The sequence below is a fragment of the Callithrix jacchus genome, chromosome 10, assembly GCF_049354715.1.
Source record: "Callithrix jacchus isolate 240 chromosome 10, calJac240_pri, whole genome shotgun sequence".
Classification (NCBI taxonomy): Eukaryota; Metazoa; Chordata; class Mammalia; order Primates; family Cebidae; genus Callithrix; species Callithrix jacchus.
Genome location: NC_133511.1, coordinates 80,277,515 through 80,295,153, shown reverse-complemented (window position 1 = coordinate 80,295,153; position 17,639 = coordinate 80,277,515). Strand labels below are relative to the sequence as shown.

The window sequence follows — 17,639 nt, the reverse complement described above, 5'->3', positions numbered from 1 at the left end:
AATTCCATCATCTGTGTCATTATGGGCCTGTTTCTATTGACTGATTTTCTCCTCATTATGGACCGTAATTTCCTGCTTCTTTGCATGTCTGCTAAGTTTGAGTCATTGCCAATATTGTAAGCTTTACATTGTTGGGTGCTAGACTTTTTTATTCCTTAATTGTTTTGAGCTTTGTTTCAGGATGCAGTTAACTTGCTTAGAAACAGTTTGATGCCTCTGAGGTTGCTTTGAAGCTTTGGGAGCACAGTCTATTCTAGGACTAATTTGGCTCCATTATGAGGCAATATCCTTCTGGGTATTTTTCCCATACTTAATATGTTATGAGATTTCTTCACCCTGGTTGTTAGGAATGTGAACAATTTCCACCGGGTGCGGTGGCTCACGCCTGTAATCCCAGCACTTTGGGAGGCTGAGGCGGGCGGATCACGAGGTCAAGAGATCGAGACTATCCTGGCCAACACAGTGAAACCCCGTCTCTATTAAAAATAAAAAAAAATTAGCTGGGCATGGTGGCACACGCCTGTTGTTCCAGACACTTGGGAGGCTGAGGTGGAATATTCTCTTGAATCCAGGAGGCAGAGGTTGCAGTGAGCCAAGATTGTGCCACTGCACTCCAGCCTGGTGACAGAGCAAGACTGTCTCAAAAAAAAGAAAGAAAAAAGAAAGGAATATGAACAATCTCCAACCTTGTGTGAGCGCTACCTGTTTCTGTGAAGTGTGCTTTCTCCAGTCTCTAGTAGCTTCCTCATATGCATACAATCTTTAGTACTCAGATGAAGACTTAATGAGAACTCTTTGCAGATCTCTAGAGTTCTCTCGGTGCAACTTTCTCCCCTCTGATATTCTGCCCTGTGAATTCTAGCCATCTTGGCGTCCCTGGATAATCAGCTGTCTCCTCAACTCAGAGAATCTTCCAGCTCTGCCTAGGTTACTATTCTGTGCACTCCAGCCTGGAAACTGTCTAGACAGTAAGCTTGTGCAGTATTAGTACTCACTTTTTCTCTCTCTCTTTCAAGGATCAGTTTCCTGCACTACCAGAAACAGTTATGTTATATATTTTGACTGCTTTATAATTAGCTGTTTTTTGTTTTTATGACAGGGTCTTACCTGTTACCCAGGCTGGAGTGCAGTGGCACTCACTTGGCTCACTGCAAACCTCTACCTCCAGGGTTCAAGCGATTCCCCTGCCTCAGCCTCCCGAGTAGCTGGGATTACAGGCATGTGTCAACATGCCCAGCTAATTTTTGAATTTTTAGTAGAGAGGGGGTTTCTCCATGTTGGCCAGGCTCGTCTCAAACTCCTGACCTCAGATGATCCACCCACCTTGGCCTCCTGGGTATTGGGTTACAGGCGTAAGCCATCATGCCCAGCCTATTGCTTTATCATTGTTTTAGGCAGGAGATTAAATCCAGTGTCTATTAGTCTGTCTTGTCTGGAAGAAAGTCTTCTATTCTAATAGCCTTCTAAAATTTCCCCAGGTATTCTCTCTCATTGTTCAAATTTGGTCCACATGCACTGGAGTGGTCTGGGAACATTGAGATAAACAACTGTAAAATAGAATATAAAAGCGCCCATAATCTCCAATAGTAATAACTATGATAAATGTAATAACTCCCATAATTCCCCATACTGATAACTCTAATTAAAGTTTTGTGAATTTCATATTTCCTTCCAGTCTTTCTGTCTTTTGATTATGTATGATTTTTACATCAGTTCTCTGCCTCTTTTTATCCTTTGACACTAATTATTACTTCCTCATTCTTAAAATTTTGTACAATATTAGCTTCCAGGAGATACCTAACCTGATTTTATTTCAACCCTTTCACACCCTAAGAATCCTCTCTCACAGTCTCCTTTACAAATTCCTCTTCCTCCATGTCCCCTTAAATATTGACTTTCTTGCTTCTCTTCTCACTGGATATCTAAATTTCCCCTTAGTGATCTCATCTATTGCCCATCAGTTGTTTGTTTGTGGCTCACAAATTTATACTTCTAAATCTCTTTCCCAAATGCTCCAGACCCATATAGTCAATTGCTTGATATATATTTCTGCTTGGAAATCTCAGGTTGTGTCTCAAACATAGCTCATTATCTTCCCGTAAGAACCTAAACTGCATTGTGGTTCCATCTCAGTGCTATGGCACTATCATCTACCTTTCTTCTCAAGCTAGAAACATAGAAACTATGCTCAACAATTCCTTCTTCCTTTTTTTTTTTTTTTTTTTTTTTGAGACAGAGTCTCACTCTGTGGCCAGGCTAGAATGCAGTGATGTGATCTCAGCTTACTGCTACCTCCACTTCCTGGGTTCAAGCAATTCTCCTACCTCAGACTCCCGAGTAGCTGGGACTACAGGCACACACCACCATGCCCGGCTAATTTTTGTATTTTTAGTGGATACAGGGTTTCACCATGTTGGCCAGGATGGTCTTGATCTTTTGACCTCGTGATCTGCCCTCCTTGGCCTCCCAAAGTGCTGGGATTACAGGCATGAGCCACCACATTCGGCCATCTTTCTTCTTCTTAACACCCACACATTTAATGAGGACATCTAATTTTTGACTAGTTTATCTCCTAAATATCTCTTTTCTTTAAGCCCATGTCCTAGTTTCCCACACATTCCTGTTGTTCACACCTTTATTTTCTCTCACCTGAAGTATTGCAACAACCACTTATTAGGCCTCTAGATAAGTGCTGGATGCATTGTCATCTTTGCAAAACATCAATTAAATCATGTCACTCTCTTGTTTAAAGAGGTCCAATAGTTCCCTTTTACTTACAGGATAAAAGCCAAAACCTTTAGTTTAGTGTGAACCAGGCCCTTCACAGTCTGCCTCTAAACTCTTTCAGCCTTTCTCCTGGCTCATCTCATATGTATTGTTTCCCAAATACAGCACCCCCTTCTGCCTTTGTGCATGCAGTTCTTTCTGCCTGGTAAGTCTTTCTGCATCTTCTCTGTTTGATAAGTGGTTTCTCCTATTTCAATGTATAGCTATGTGTCCTCTTCTTCAGTGAGTTTCTCCCAGAACCTCTCACGAAGTGCTTCCCCTCATTCCTCTCATGCTCTGGCAATTCTTTTTTTTGTTTGTTTTTTTGAGATGGAGTCTCACTCTGTTGCCTAGGCTGGAGTGCAGGGGCAGCATGATTTTGGCTCACTGCAACCTCTGCCATTCAAGCGATTCTCCCCCACCACCTCCCAAGTAGCCGGGATTACAGGCGCCTGCCATCACACCCAGCTAATTTTTGTATTTTTAGTAAAGACGAGGTTTCGGCCGGGCGCAGTGGCTCAAGCCTGTAATCCCAGCACTTTGGGAGGCCGAGGAAGGTGGATCATGAGGTCGAGAGATCAAGACCATCCTGGTCAACATGGTGAAACCCTGTCTCTACTAAAAATACAAAAAATTAGCTGGGCATGGTGGCGCGTGCCTGTAATCCCAGCTACTCGGGAGGCTGAGGCAGGAGAATTGCCTGAACCCAGGAGGTGGAGGTTGCGGTGAGCCGAGATCGCGCCATTGCACTCCAGCCTGGGTAACAAGAGCGAAACTCCGTCTCAAAAAAAAAAAAAGACGAGGTTTCACCATGTTGGTCAGGCTGGCCTTGAACTCCTGACCTTGTGATCCACCCACCTCGGCCTCCTAAAGTCCTGAGATTACAGGCATGAGCCACTGCACCCAACCTCTGGCAGTTCTTTCATCCAGCCGCTACTGCACTTGTCACAGTCCCCTGTAGTTATGCATTTACATCTATTCCTCCTGCTAGACTGTGTACTCTTTTAACAGTGGCCATCTTCTTCTTCTATGTTCTTATCTCTCTAACAAGGGCTCAGTATCATAGCCATTCAATAAATTTTATATAATACTTGGTTTCCTTACCTGAGGTCCATGAATAGACTTTGGAGAGCTCCTTGTTTCCTTACCTGAGGTCCATGAATAGACTTTGGAGAGCTCCTTGAACTCCATAATAATTGCATATGAAATTATGTGTTTTGAGGGCATTTTCCTGGAAGATTCATTCTGGTCACCAGATTTTCAGGGAGACCCTAGATTCACAAACAGGTTAAGTACTGCTACCTTAGGGGAAAACTGTAGCCAAAGAGTTGGTTTGGGAAACCTAAATCATAGCCAGAGCCTAAACTTCGCAATGACTTGATATGACCTTTTGCTGCTGCTGGTGTCAATCAGTCCTGTGATGAGGAGAGAGGGGCCTACAGCAGCCCTCCACTGCCAGTGGGAAATTCAACATTCTCAACTCTTAAAGCCCACAATCCTTCTCCCTGTACCTGTCACCCCCGACTTTCTCTTTCATGCTCATGAGCACACATCCTTCATGAATGCAAATTCAAAACTCAAACACACACACGCACTTCTGCATGCACACAAATACACACACAAACACACAGCCAGTCATGCAAACACCCATTCATCCACACACATACAGACAAACATGGACAAACTGGCCACATACAAATGGCCACTCTGGGTCATACACAGCTTCACTCCTGCATGGTTCATGCGAACACACACACACACACACACGCACACACACACACACACACACACACACATCCATGCATGTGAAACTCACACGACCTCCCTCCTGCTGAGAGCGAGTGCTGCCCCTGGCATCAGGCCCATGGAGACAGTCAAGTGGAGCCATCTGTCAGGCTGAGGTTCCTGAGCGCCGCCCATCCTGCCTGAGCTCAGCTGGTCGGCATGCCAAGCATTCAGCCTCGCTATTCTCTCCAGCTGAATCATGCTGAGTGAGCTGGCCCAGCTAGCGTTTATCAAATCGGAACAGAATTTTGGCAAAACAGATGACTTGTGAGCTTGGCATTTGTGGACTTGGGAGGTGGAGACTTGTAGGGTGGGGGAGGAAGGAGAAAGGGAAAAAGAGAGAAAAATTCCTTCTGGATACACAGAGATATGCTGGAGAACTGAGTACAAGAGTGTGGCAGAGGAACTTAGGTGCCAGATGTAAAATAAAAAAAACTGGATTCAAGTTCCAGCTCTACCACTTAATAGCCACATGACTTTGAACATGTTAATTTACCTCTTTGAGCCTCGATTTCTTTTGTTTGTTTGTTTTTCATTTTTGGTTTTTGAGTCAGAGTCTTACTCTGTCCCCCAGGTTAAAGTGCAATGGTGTGATCTTGGCTCACTGCAACCTCGACCTCCGAAGTTCAAGCAATTCTCCCTGCCTCAGTCTCCCGGATAGCTGGGATTACAGGCATGCACCACCACACCAAGCTAATTTTTGTATTTTAGTAGAGATGGGGTTTTGCTATGTTGGTCGGGCTGGTCTGACCTCAGGTGATCCACCTGCCTTGGCCTCCCAAAGTGCTGGTATTACAGGCATGAGCCACCACACCCAGCTTGAACCTCAGTTTCTTTTATAAAATTGTTCTAATAAAATCACCTAGCTCATATGGTTGATAACAGATTTCTGTGAGACAGTACGTATCAATTAGTACAGTGCCCTGGCACATAGTGACGACTTAATAGACAGTAGTTATTATAGTCAGGGAACATGCAAGTTCAAAGAGAACATATAGACCAACTAGCCCAGCCTAGCCATCTCTTTTAACCCACCAACCCATCCCTACTGGGCAGCTAGCCTTGGTACCCTAACATGGTTCCCACCTGAAAACCATATGCCCTGATTAACCTTGTGCTGCATCGGACACTTGTCTGGCTTCCTGGCTACTGTTCATCACACTCCCCTTTTGAATCTGAGAACCAGCATTGCCCCTCCCATACCAGCTTTCATCTCTTCCACTTCTAGCTGCTCAGCTCTTGCAGCTCCCACCACCCCCATTAGCTGGTTTGAGATAATAATAAAAGAAATAGTACCAATACATGGAATTTATTAAGCCCTATCATGTGCCAGAAACTCGCAAAGCCAAGTCTAAGTTAGTCTTCACAACTTTATAAAGTAGACACTATTGTTATCCCGATTTTACAACTAAAGAAACTGAGGTACCAAGATATTAAGTAATTTGTCTAACATAAGAGATCATGTGTCAAGACAGGCTATTGTCTTATATACTCTAAAAGATAATAAGTGACAATTAAACCATGTTATAATGCTGAGGTGCATTCTCATTTCAGAGATGTTTAAAATATGGGGTGGGTGGTGTGTAAAGTACCTTACAGAATCAATGAAATGCAATAATTGTGTTGGGACCAGAATTCGACCTTGAGAAGTCAATCTGACTCAAGGGTCTCTACCACACTGTAATGTCCTCAATATCCCACTTATTACACACAAAAAGACACTGTGGTAACTTCCTTTTTGTTTTGAGACAGAGTCTCACTCCATTGCCCAGGCTGGAGTGGAGTGGCACGATCTTGGCTCATGGCAACCTCTGCCCCCTGGGCTCAAGCAATTCTCCTGCCTCACCCTCCCTAGTAGCTGGGATTACAGACATTCACCACCATGTCCAGCTAATTTTTGTATTTCGGTAGGGACAGGGTTTCACCATGTTGCCCAGGCCCCTGACCTCAAGTGATTCTCCTGACCTCAAGTTATCATTCTGTCTCAGCCTCCCAAAGTGCTGGGATTATAGGCCTAAACCACCTTTCCTCACCGTATTGTGCTAACTTCTTAATATGCATTACCTCATTCAGACCTTATTAACTATTCTTGTTCTACAGTTGAGGAAACTAAGGCTCAGAGAAGTCATAATTTGTCTGAGGTAACATTGTGCCATGAAACTGATCATAAATGCCAGTCCTGTCTGACTCCGGAGTCTGCTCTTAGCCATTATGCAAGTCAGACACCTGTTCTTTGCCTAGGTCTTAGTTCCCACAGCTTCTTCCAGAGGCCCCTTCAGGCTGGCCATGGGACTGAGCCACAGCTGCTGTCCTGGTGACTTTGAACCCCAGACTTCACTTTCACTCTTTGTGGAGGAGAGGGGCTTTGTGGGGAGGAGTAGCACAGTCCTAGACTAAAAGGCAGAACACTGGGCTACTCATACTGTTCTGTCTGGGCACGGTGATCTCTGTCTCAGCAGGTGTCTCTTGTACTGGGTAACACGCAATTGATAATATGGGAAGAATTGGCCTACTCCTGGTGCCCACCAAAATTAGTATACTTTTTTGAGATTATATATGAAAGACATCTGAATAAAGGATTAGGGCATTATTAGATTGTTTATGGGTCTAAGCCCTGATCAATGTTCCAGCCTTAATTCCCAAAATTTCCCACCAAACTTGGAAAACCTCCAAAGTATCCCTGCCTCTCTGCCTCTGTTCATGCCTTTCCACATTATCTGAAAAGTTTTCTCATCTTCACATACCATAAGTATACCTATCCAGAAGACCTAGTTCATAAGCTTTCTCCTAAGAGGTGTTCATGGACAGCTGTCCTTGAATTGATCCATTTCTCCTATCTAATCTTTGACTGTAAGCTCTCAGGACAGGCGTGACTCCTAGCCTTGCCATAATTATTGGTGTATAGGACATCTCCTCTAGGAGGACATGTTGGTTTTTGCCTGTTTAACATCTTCTCCCGCTTTTGGTAATGGCAACTTTATTTTCCTCTGGTGAACCATCTTCCCTCACTTTTAGTCCATATGATTTGGATGGGGTTAACCCCACCTTAAAATCCAGAGGCAGCCATGTGATTTAGGCCTTTTCAATCAGAGTCACTGTGAATGGTTCTGTGAAGGGCAGATGAACCATTGGGAATTACTTTCCTGGAAAGCCTGGAACGGGCAGCTCTAATTGCTGTGATTGGATGCAAACGTGGAGCTATGAAGTACTTTCACTTGGAAAAAAAATCCTGAGAATGCAGCTACCCAAGAGCAAGTTATAGAAAGAGATGTAATTTTGAGAATGACATTATTGGAAACTCTTGGATCTTAGATTCAGTGATTCCTGAAGTTGGAGGTAATCTGCCTGGGACAAATTAATTCTGCCCCCTACCCACATTCTTTTTTTACTACTTAAGCTAGTTTGAGCTAGGTTTCTGTAATGTATAAGTGAAAGATATGGACCCATCCTCAATTTGTTTATAAACTTCAGGAGGACAAAAGCCTGATCTTTTTAACCATATAGCTCCTCAGTACCTGGTAAGACAGAGGGTGCTCAAGGTATGACGTTTGATGGATAGATGCCCACCTCATTTAATCCCACTTTTCCTGAGCACCCATGATGAGCTAAGCTGAGCAATGGAACCACAAGGAATAACTGGAATAAGTGCTTGCCCTTGAGGAGTTCTGAGTTTAGTAAAAGGAGAAGGTATGAAAACAAACATATTATAAAATAACCTGGGCTATAATCGAAATTTGAACACATTTTTTTGGGATTCAAGAGGGTTGGAGATTTGGGAGTTGGGAATGAGGGAAAGCTTCTTAGAGGAGGTGATTATCTGAGTCGAGTTTTGTTTTGTTTTGTTTTTCAGCTGGGGTCTTGCTCTATCGCCCAGGCTGGAGTGCAGTGGCACAATCTCGGCTCACTGCAACTCCTGCCCTCTGGGTTCAAGTGATTCTCTGACTTCACCCTCGCTAGTAGCTGGGATTACAGGCATCCAGCTAATTTTGTTGTATTTTTTAATAAGGAAGGGGGTTCCACCGTGTTGGACAGGCTGGTCTCAAACTCCTGGTCTCAGGTGACCCACCCGTCTCGGCCTCCCAAAGTGCTGGGATTACAGGTGTGAACCACCGTGCCCGGCCCTGAGTCAAGTTCTTAAAGAACAAAAAGAAGTTCCTAGGCAGAGAACAGCTGTTCCAGGGATGAGGCATTCCAGGCAGAGAGAACAAGATTATATAATTAAATTAATACGATTAATAATATCTCCATCTCCTCTTCTTCCTAGGGCTTCTTCACAATATCCTTCCTCTCTTCCTCCTCCTCACATATGGATGGAATCACCACAGTGATTAAGAGCACAGGCTCTGAGGTCTGAAAGATTTTCGTTCTGCAACTTAACCACCCATATGACCTTGAGCAGAATCGCTTATGTCTTACAATTAAGCACAGTAGTTCCATTTGCCTCGTAAGATTGTTTAGAACATTAAACAAAATTACCAATATAAAGCGTGAGCCTGGCACAAGCCAATTCTCAAGAAATGTTAGCTGCTATTATTTTTATTGTCATAGTTAAGAACCTTTAAGCACCAGGGAACAGAAAACCTAACTTGACCTGGCATAAACAGTAAGGAGATTCTTTATGGTACATAATGGGGAGTGTTGAAGTAGAGCAGGCTCCAGGCATGGAATAATTGGGGCTCTGACTCCATTTCTCTGTAGTGCTCCCAGCTCTGCCCTCTTCTTTGTACTGGCTCTATCTGCAGGCTGGCTTCCCTCATTGTCCAAAGACGGCTGTGTCACCATGTCCTGAGCAACTGTGACAACGTGATTCCTTGTTCACATTCATCATAACAGAGAAAAGAATCTCCTCCCCCAAACAGAAATATAAACCCTTTCTTTCAATCTGTTTAGGCTAGCTTAGGGTATGTGCCTGCTCCTGGACCAGTGACAGTGACCAGGGGGATTCCCTGTGTTGATTGGCTTAAGCTAGATTCCTGACGCACTCACTGGTGGCTATAATTGACTTAGACTAATTGGGATCTAACGAGATCTACCTCTGGGATCAGAGATTGAGCCCCCACTTTCTCCTGATCACATGGCTGCATCTTGGCAAAGGGAGGATTCTGTTAGAGAGAAGGAAGGAATAACTGGATGTTGGCTGGACAGTCAACAGCATCTTTTGTGATGATTCCTGTTGCATTTTTTTGCTTGCTAGTTCACATGGGTCTTTTAAGGTCATAGCTCAAATGGTTCCTTCCCAGTGAGGCTGACAATGGAACCAGCTACAGAGAATAACACAAGGTTCCCACCTCTCTCCCTCACTCCTCTTCTCTGCATTTCCTGTTGCCCTCATTCAGCATTAGTTTTATCTAAAGTTTTATCACCACCTGACACGTCATACTTTTAGCTTTACTTGTTTATTATGTCTCCTCCTTCTAGAATATAAATTCCATGAGGGTAGGTTTTGGGTTATTCAGTTTTGTACTTTTTTTTTTTTTTGGAGATAGAGTTTCGCTCCTTACCCAGGCTGGAGTGCAATGGCGCGATCTCGGCTCACCGCAACCTCCGCCTCCTGGGTTTAGGCAATTCTCCTGCCTCAGCCTCCTGAGTAGCTGGGATTACAGGCATGCGCCACCATGCCCAGCTAATTTTTTGTATTTTAGTAGAGACGGGGTTTCACCATGTTGACCTCTCGATCTCTTGACCTCGTGATCCACCCGCCTCGGCCTCCCAAAGTTTTGTACTTTTAATGTCTACAAGAGTCCTGGCCCACAGTATGCACAACATAACAATTTGTTGAGTGAGTAAAGTCTTCTAACCAGAGCCAGACTCCTTGGATCTTCTCAGAGGTTGTCACTCAGCTATGGTGCCTGAGAATGGTCTCAGCTTTCACAGTTTCCTTTCTCCTCTTTCTGCTCTGTTTCTCTATTTGCCCCTCGTCTATCTCTCACTCTCTCTAATATCCATCTGCTGAGTAGGCTCGTATTTGTCATTTCACTTTCTTCCTACACAGCATTGATTATAAATCTTTTTCTTATCCCTTTTCATGCTTACTACTTTTATTCTCTATATGCAAAATATTAAATATTTTGTGTTCAAGCTAAAAGACCTTAGTGACCCTTATATCCTGCAAAGATTTAAGACAGAATGTCTCATTTTTTGAGAGCTTCATTTATGTTTTACATATGTGTTTGAGAAATTCATAATGGAGGGTGTTACTGTAGTGTTTCTGCGTCTACCATTCCATGGCTTCCTGGATTCGTATCCTTTCTTTTTTTGAAAGAGGATCTAACTCTGTTACCCAGACTGAGTGCAGATGTGTGATCATGGCTCACTGAAACCTTCACCTCCCAGGCACAAGTGATCCTCCCACCTTAGCCTCCTGAGTAGCTGGGACTACAGGCCCACACCACAACACCCGGCTAATTTTTAATTTTTTGTAGAGATGGAGTCTTGCTATGTTGTGTAGGCTGGTCTAAAACTTCCGGGCACAAGTGACCCTTCCACTTTGGCCTCCCAAATGTGAAATTACATCTGGGATTACAGATGTGAGCCGCTGTGCCTGGGCCTGGATTTGTATCCTCTTTGAAGTCTTCTTTGGTATGAATACTTTTAAATTTTAAGAGAAAAACCTCTGCTTTCTCCCATACCACTTCCACCCTAAAATCTTTCTGCCTCTAGTAAGGAACATGTAATGAGATGAGGTTTTCTTAGGTGATGTTTTCTGACTCTAGGACTGGATGAAGGAACAATGATAAAAATAATAATAGAAAACATGTATTTGCCTAGAACTTTATAATAAACTGTGACTGTTGTTCTTTTATTAATTATAAAGTTAATATGAGCTTACAAAATATTATAATCAAGGCTCTGCCTCCCAGGCCAGAGTGCAGTGGCGTGATTTCAGCTCACTACAACCTCTGCCTCCTGGGTTCAAGCGATTTTCCTGTCTCAGCCTCCCAAGTAGCTGGGACTATAGGAGTACACCACCATGCCCAGCTAATTTATTTTTAGTAGATACAGGGTTTCTTTTTCTTTTTCTTTTTTTTAGCGAAGACCAGTATGGTCCAATTCCCCTTGGGAGAACACCACAGCCACTAGGATAAATTCTTGCACATTTACTATGTCGGCTGTGCTTCTCATTCATGAATTCGCCTTGCCCTGGGAATTAACCATGGCCTTGTGGCCTGCGTGACCCAGGCTGCCTTTGTCTTGCACAGCTAATGAGGGTCTGATGGGTGCCTCAACACCCCACCCACTCCTAGACCATGTCAGCCATGTTCACATTTTCCGAACGAGTTGAAGTGCCTTGATCTGTCCGCCGCCGCCACCACCAGTGCTGAGTTTTCCCACGTGGTTTCGCTTCTGTAGTGCTGCTGCCTTGCGGGACTGTGTGGGCAGCACCTCCAGCCTGGGCCTCACTCAGTTCCCAGGGTATTCAAAGACAGCAGCAGCTCCCATTCCAGTCCCGACGCACATGGACACTACGCCATATGCCCTCTTCCCACGGCGCTTCAGCTCGTTGAGCAGTGTGATGACCTGTCGTGCCCCAGTGCAGCCCAGTGGGTGCCCCAAGGCCACTGCACCCCCCAGAGGGTTCACCTTCTCAGGGGGGAGTCGTAGCTTCTCCACACAGTAGGCAGCCTGGCTCGCAAAGGCCTCGTTGATCTCAAAGATGTCCACGTCACTCACAGTCAGCCCTGCTTTTTGTAAAGCTACCGGGATGGCATAGGCAGGCCCGATGCCCATGATGTCAGGTGGGACCCCAACCACTGCATAGGACCTCAGGACCCCAAGGATGGGAAGGCCCAACTCTTCCGCCTTGGACCTCCGGGCCAGCAGGATGGCAGCTGCTTCATCACTCACCTGGCTAGAGTTTCCAGCTGTGGTAGAACCGTCCTTCTTGAAGGCAGGCTTCAGTTTGGCCAGCCCCTCCATGGTGGTGCTGGGGCGGATACCCTCATCCTGGGTCACAGTGATGCTCCTCTTGGTGCCCTTGTCATTATGGACCGTGGTGGTCACAGGAACAATCTCAGCTTGGAAACAGCCCTTGCTCTGGGCTCTTGCTGCCTTCTGCTGGGAAGCCAGGGCAAAAGTATCCTGCTTCTCCCGTGAAATGCCAAACCGCTCAGCCACATTCTCAGAGGTTATTCCCATAGGAATCAGGCAATCTCTGGCCTTCTCCTTCTCCATCAAGTGTGAAGTAATATTTCCAGGGTTCCCTCTGTCAGCCAGGGACATGGACTCCACCCCACAGGCCATGCCAATGTCATAAGACCCATTTCTGATGCCACCAGCTATGCTGGCCACTGCCTGTAGCCCCGATGAGCACTGTCTATTGACAGTGGACAGAGGCACAGTCTCCGGGATGTCACTCAGAAACTGGGCGATTCGGGCCATGATTGCCCCGGCCCCGGGCTGCAGCACATTCCCGACACAGATGTCCCCCAGCTGTTCCGGCCGCAGATTCACGTCCTGGAGAACCGCGGTCATGACAGCCGAGAGAAGCTCGTCGCGGGTGGTGTCCTTGAAGCCGCCGCGGCCTGCCCGGCAGATGGCGGTGCGCCGTCCGTGCACCACCACCACGTCCGCGGCCGAGGCCTGCGGGTCGCCGCTCGAGCAAGGCGCCGCCTGCAGCGTCCAGCCGGGATGGGGCTGGCCAGTCAGGTGGCCCAGCACTACCTGCAGCCTCTGCATTGCGCAGCTCGACTCTACAGAACTCGATACAGGGTTTCACCATGTTGGCCAGGCTTGTCTCGAACTCCTGACCTTAAGTGATTTGCCTGCCTTGGCTTCCCAAAGTGCTAGGATCATAGGTGTGAGCCACCGCATGTGGCCTACAATTTTTTTAAATGGGGTTACATTACATCATTGTGTTATTTGGCTTTCAGAGACTGAGAAAGATTATCGAAGAGATATGGCCAGGAGGTAGAAGAGCCAGAACTAGAACCTGGGCCCTGTCTTCCCAAAGCCTTTGCTCTTCTCAGTGCTCCTATTCCAGGCATTCGACTTGGCCTTTGCCTCCCTCTCTGATGATGTGAACATGTAAGTGGGTGTTATTTGTTAGGCTTCCTTGATGACTCAGAATAGCTGCCTTCCCTTCTGAGGTGGGGGATAACCCCCAGGTAGGTGCTGCCCACCCAGGAGTCTGTGGCTTCCTGCCTTCTTCAGTTCAAGGGTTTATCAGATAAGGCAGAGCCTTAAAATGCTCATATTTCCCGGAACACACAGTTTGATTTGACAAGCACAGGCTACATAGACTGACCGGAGGACAGGGAGTGTGTGGTCTTGAGTAAACAGCAGTGGAGACTGGAAGAGTCCAGGGCTAACAGCCTCTTCCTCCAGTCCAACATCAGTACCCCCAGGGCCTTAGTGTTTACAACTAGTGTCCCCAGAGAGGGGTCCCTCCTCCAGCAAAAAGTGAGCTTTAGAAAGCCAGATGGTCTCAGCTCTCACAGGCTTCCAGGAAACCTTGACAATTCTAAGAAGACCCCATTTCCTGCTTCACACCCAGAGCCTGAGTCTTTGGTGGGGAAAGGGAGGGAGGCCCATGTCACCCCCTGCTCCCTCCACCTACAATCCTTGCCCTAGGGAATCCCTCTGTGTGTACAACTTCTCATAGAGGCAGCATGCTGTGGGGTTCTGAGAGGAGGCCTCTCAGCTTATCTAGACTCTAGGATTCCCTCTTCTCTGGGATGCCTTTCACACCCATGTCTCCTAACCTAGCATCCTTCTGTTACTCCCAAGCTAAACACAGGCTCAGAGGTGAACAAAGTGACCTATAGCCCCCAAAGGCATTTCAGTGTGGTTATGACATTTAATTAATCAATGCTTCCCAGTGTGGAAGTCATATAGCTTTGGTAGGACCGAAAGTAATTTAAAGTTTCTACATGAATATCAGCATTAAATAATATTTAATTACCTCATTTTTCATTCCTTTTCAATGCTTTTGATTACATCAAGAAGAATGTTTCCATTAGGTACTAGTAGTTCTTCGACATCTCTCTGATACCAGTAAGACTCACCAAGAAAAAAAGGAGAGAGGGCATACATAAATAATATTAAAAATAAAAATAGGATTATAGCAAGCATTTTAAATATAATTTTTAAAAGATACCCTTTAAAAAGCAACAGCATTGCTCACACCTGTAATCCCAGCATTTTGGGAGGCCAAGGCAGGCGGATCACCTGAGGTTGAGAGTTTGAGACTAGCCTAACCAACATGGAGAAACCTGTCTCTACTAAAAATAAAAAAACAGCCGGGTGTGTTGGCACATGCCTGTAATACCAGCTACTTGGGAGGCTGAGGCAGGAGAATCGCTTGAACCTGAGAGGTGGAGGTTGCTGTGAGCCGAGATCATGCCATTGCACTCCAGCCTGGGCAACAAGAGTGAAACTCCATCTCAAAAAACAAAAACAAAAGCAACAGCATTGTTTACATGTAGAAACAAATCTCATAAAAGATGTATGCCTAGTTTTTATCAAGAAAATTATATAATTTTGGTGAAAAATATAAAGTAAAACCTAAACAAATAAGATCCAGCGTGGATAGGAAGAAGACTCAATGTGATAAAGATGTCGGTTCTTCCAAATTATTCTAGAAGTTTAATGCAATCCCAATCAATATTCTGACTGTGTGTGTGTGCATGTGTGTGAAATTTTTCTAGCTGATTTTAAAACTTCCTTGGAAAAGCAAAGAGAGCTGCTATATTTTATATAGGATGGCCAGGGAAGGCCTTTCTGAGGAATGATGTGTGAGGAGTGAAGCACTTGACGTATGTTGAGCCAAGGCTGTGAGTCAGCAGCGTGCTTGGAATGTTCCCAGAATGTGGTCAGTGTGGCTGACTGAATGAATGTCAGAAAATGAGGTCAGAGAAGTGGCCAGGGGCCAGATGATGTTGGGCCTTGTGGACTGCGGTAAAAACTCCAAAATTTACTCTGCATTGGGAGGCCGTTTGATTTTTTTAAGCAAGGAGTGATCCAGTTTAGTTTAAACATTAAAAATGTTTGAAAGGGCTGAAACTATTAAGCATGTGTGGGTTTTATGGAAATGCAGTAAAAACTGTAAAGGGGACACATGAATGACTGAAATTTTGAAAATTCTGCATGAAGTAATTCCTTGAGTCACAGATTTGGTCTTTCTAATTCAGCTGAGCCCAAACAGAATGGGAAAGGAATCTGATTTCTTAGAGCTAACACTGAGAAATGTGTGGGAGGGGCAGGCCAAGCCCAAATCTTCTTCCTGCTGCTTTGGCTCATGGCAGATGTCCCAGGGAATCCCCCCAAGGCTGGACCTCCAATTACAGCCTCCCAGGGAGTAAGTCCAAAAAGCAGCTACTCTGAAAATCATCACTGACCTCAAAACTAGATTTAAAGAAGGCTAGAGCTTAATGGGACTCCAGAGAGAGTAATAAAAATAAGAAATTATAATAATGCTGGCATGTCCCTAAAGATAATCATTATCTTCTTTCAAAAACTGTTCCTTCTCTGGCATTCCCTAGTCCTGTAAATGGCACATTATTCACACAGTCAACCAACAAAGTTTTATTAAGCCTGTACTACATGTCAGTATTGCATTCTCTCTAGCAAACAAAATCGACATAGGCTCTGCCCTCATGTAGCAGCTACCAGTTTGATAGAGGGAGAGAGAGAGTAAATAAGTAAGTTATTATAAAACACTTAGCACTGTGAAAGAAATAAATAGGGTGATGTGGTAGAGCAAGGATCAGCAAACTAAACAGAGTTCAAATACGGCTTACTGTCCTTTTTTTGTAAACAAAGTTTTATTTGAACACAGACATACTCATTGTTTATACATTGTCTATGCTTGCTTTCATGTTACAATGGCAAGTTTGAGTAGCTTGTAACAGAGTCTTACAGCCTTCAAAGCCTAAAATGATAGTTACTACCTGGCCATTTACAGGATCAGTTTGCCTACCACTATTACAGAAGAGAATGGGTTCAGGGTTAATGACAAAACAAACAAAAACAAAATAAGATAATGGGGGAGCCTGTGTCCCAGTAATGTCCAATAGAACTTTCTGAAATGATGGCAGTATCCTATATCTGCTGTCTGTTATGGTAGCCACCAACCACATGAACTACTGAGTGCTTAAAACGTGGCCAGTAGCTGAGGAACTAGAATGTTATCTTATTTATTATTTTTTTAGTTATTATTATTATTATTATTTTGAGATGGAGTTTCTCTCTTGTTACCCAGGCTGGAGTGTAGTGGCGCAATCTCAGCTCACTGCAACCTCCGCCACCCAGGTTCAAGCAATTCTCCTGCCTTAGCCTCCTGAGTATTGGAACTACAGGCACGTGCCACCACGCCTGGCTAATTTTTGTACTTTTAGTAGAGACAGGGTTTTGCTATGTTGGGCAGCCTGGTCTTGAACTCCTGACCTCAGGTGATCCACCCGCCTTGGTTTCCCAAAGTGCTGGGATTACAGGCATGAGCCACTGCTCGAGGCCAATTTTAATCATTTTAAATGTAAATTCAAACAGCCACATGTACCTAGTGTCTACTGTGTTGGACACTATAGTTCTATCCAATTACTCAAGACAGAAACGGGGGGGGTCTTTACTGAATCTTCTTTTCTTATTCACCCTTCTCCTAAATATCTCTTGAAGTCTCAATAATCCAATACAAACTAAAGTCGAAATGTACGTTCACTATAATTGCAGTTGTGTAAAGTGTGTACAAGGATATGCAGCAGTATGTGTCACATATTGAAAGCTACTATTGTTATTATTTTATTAAATGAGGAGGCAGGGTGGGTGATTTTATTTTCCTCTTTCAACATTGTCTTTAGTATTGAATCATTATATTGATTAAAAATCGGCCAGGTGCAATGGCTCACACCTATAATCCCAGCACTTTGGGAGGCCGAGTGTTGGATCGGTTTGGATCACCTGAGGTCGAGAGTCAAACTGGCTGGTTCACCCTGACCAGCATGGCGAAACCCCATCTTTACTAAAAATACAAAAATTAGCTGGGTGTGGTGGCGCATGCCTGTAGTCCCAGCTACTTGGGAGGCTGAGGCAGGAGAATCACTTGAACCTGGGAGGTGGAAAATTATATATGCCCAGTAGTGGGATTAAAAAAT

The 17,639-nt window shown here is 44.8% G+C and overlaps 1 pseudogene across 1 annotated transcript; it reads right to left on the bottom strand.

Annotated features, from left to right (window-relative positions):
• Positions 1-11,633: 11,633 nt before the first annotated feature.
• On the bottom strand, positions 11,634-13,243 carry LOC100391255 (3-ketoacyl-CoA thiolase, peroxisomal pseudogene; annotated as a pseudogene). The gene has a single exon (XR_013523317.1). The product of XR_013523317.1 is annotated as a 3-ketoacyl-CoA thiolase, peroxisomal pseudogene (transcript).
• Between the last annotated feature and the right edge of the window lie 4,396 nt (positions 13,244-17,639).